This window comes from Tachysurus fulvidraco, chromosome 5, assembly GCF_022655615.1.
Source record: "Tachysurus fulvidraco isolate hzauxx_2018 chromosome 5, HZAU_PFXX_2.0, whole genome shotgun sequence".
Taxonomy (NCBI): Eukaryota; Metazoa; Chordata; class Actinopteri; order Siluriformes; family Bagridae; genus Tachysurus; species Tachysurus fulvidraco.
In genome coordinates, this window is record NC_062522.1 from 33,571,381 (window position 1) to 33,573,329 (window position 1,949).

At 39.0% G+C, this 1,949-nt stretch overlaps 1 protein-coding gene across 3 annotated transcripts in view; it reads left to right on the forward strand.

The window, feature by feature from the left end:
• Window positions 1-839: 839 nt before the first annotated feature.
• The window catches only part of rab11fip4b (RAB11 family interacting protein 4 (class II) b), a 21,436-nt gene continuing 20,326 nt past the window's right edge, over window positions 840-1,949 (forward strand). The window contains exons 1-2 of one of the 3 annotated variants that reach the window (XM_047813751.1): window positions 840-1,009; window positions 1,040-1,107. The gene's annotated coding sequence lies outside the window, so the exon portion shown is untranslated. Of the gene's footprint in view, window positions 1,108-1,549; window positions 1,689-1,949 lie in introns of those variants that run through there. The other 2 variants (XM_047813750.1, XM_047813753.1) reach the window with 2 other exon arrangements.

The window sequence follows — 1,949 nt, forward strand, 5'->3', positions numbered from 1 at the left end:
TCAGATCTGAACAACAACGATGATTTAGGTCTGATATTCTGTGGTAAATAAGAGTCGAGTAAAACAGAAGTGTAACTTTATTCCTTCCTATTTTATTGGGTTTATTTCTGTTATTTGTCCGTCTGAATAATTCATATCACAGTGTAAATGAGCACACGTGTCGGCACACTTTATAATAAACAAACAAACAAACAAACAAACAAACAAACAAACAAATAAATAAATAAATAGTGTAATCTTGAGGATTAATGTTTTTGGCTATTAGATGGTTATTAAAATATTTTCATTATTTATTTTTAAAATATCATCTAATAATATTAGTCTAATAATAATCACCATGTAAAAAAAAAAAACTATTTTTACAAATATAAATATATTTCACAGATTTATGTAAATAAGTAAGAATTAAATAATTAATTGTTTAATTTTTAAAATGTGTGTGTGTGTCTGTGTGAGCGTGTGTGCCTGTGTGAGTGTGTGTATGTGTGTGTGTGAGTATGTGTGTGTGTGTGCCTGTGTGAGTGTGTGTATGTACGTGAGTGTGTGTGTGTGTGAGCGTGTGTGTGTGTGTGTGTGTGTGTGTGTGTGTGTGTGTGTGTGTGTGTGTGTGTGTGTGTGTGTGTGTGTGTGTGTGTGTGTGTGTGTGTGTGTGTGTGTGAGTTCATCTCTCATTTCCCTGCTTCTACAAGGTCTCATTAATATGCAAATCAGGTGACGTCTGAGGCGAAAGGCCCCGCCCCCGCATGCCTCCCTTTCTAGGCTTGGTAACCTGGCAACAGCCTTATAGAGAGGGAGAGTGGGCGGAGTTTAACTCAGTAACTCTTAACTCTAGGCAGCTGCGAAGTGTGTTGGCTCGGAGTTTGTAAAGCGTGTATAAAGTGTGTGTGTATAGAGTGTGTGTACAGTGTGTGTATGAGAACTTGCGCTGTGGTAACGGTGTGTGTGTTGTGTGGATAGAAGAGAGCAGCTGATCAGAAGCGGAACCGCTTGTGTGTGTGTGTGTGTGTGTGTGTGTGTGTGTGTGTGTGTGTGTGTGTGAGAGAGAGAGAGAGAGAGAGAGAGAGAGAGTGGACACACACCGACCATGTGGACGCAGTGACGCACACGGTAAGAAACTCTTAGTGTTAAAAAGTGATCCGCATTTAATTCTTAATCATTTCCTTAATAATTAATTAATTAATCGATTATTTCCGCACGTCTCTTGCTTCACTTAGTTTCATCTCTGTTGTAAACATCATATCACTATATTGTGATGAAGAACCAAAGTAGATCATCTGAGCATTAATAAGTTGATTACAGTGTGTTGATGAGTTTATCAGGTGTTCCTCAGGGCTGATGCTGAGTCCTGGCACCTGACTGGTGTTTCAGTGGTGATTAATTCCCTCTAAAAGCAGCTCTGACTGTAGTGCAGGTTTATATTCATGTACCGATACCTTATCGTTTCCATAGTAACAGCTCACACTCCACTGTGAAGTGTGTGTGTGTGTGTGTGTGTGTGTGTGTGTGTGATGTGGTGAAGGAGTCTCCAGTGTCAGTGCTGTGTACCAGTCACATGTGAAGCTGGAACATCTTCAGGAGTTTACATTTCTTGATGGTTTCTCAGTAACACAACAAGCTTCAAATTTTTTTTTGTCTTCTTAATCTAAAGAGAGGGAATACGGAGAGGCGGATGAGTGGACGAGCTGAACGTAAGAGAACAGAAACTAACTTGTTAACTTATTTATTAAGACACAAACTTTGTCTCTAATAAATAAGAAGCTTTCATTCTAAGTAAGTTGCTGGAATATAAGACACTTAAGGACTTTATGTAGGAAAATAGAGTTAGTACTGTAACAGTATTTTAGTGTCACACACACACACACACACACACACACACACACACACACACATCCATTTTGGTATCTTTTTCTTTCTTTCTCTTGCTTGCTGTCTCTCTCTCTCTCTCTCTC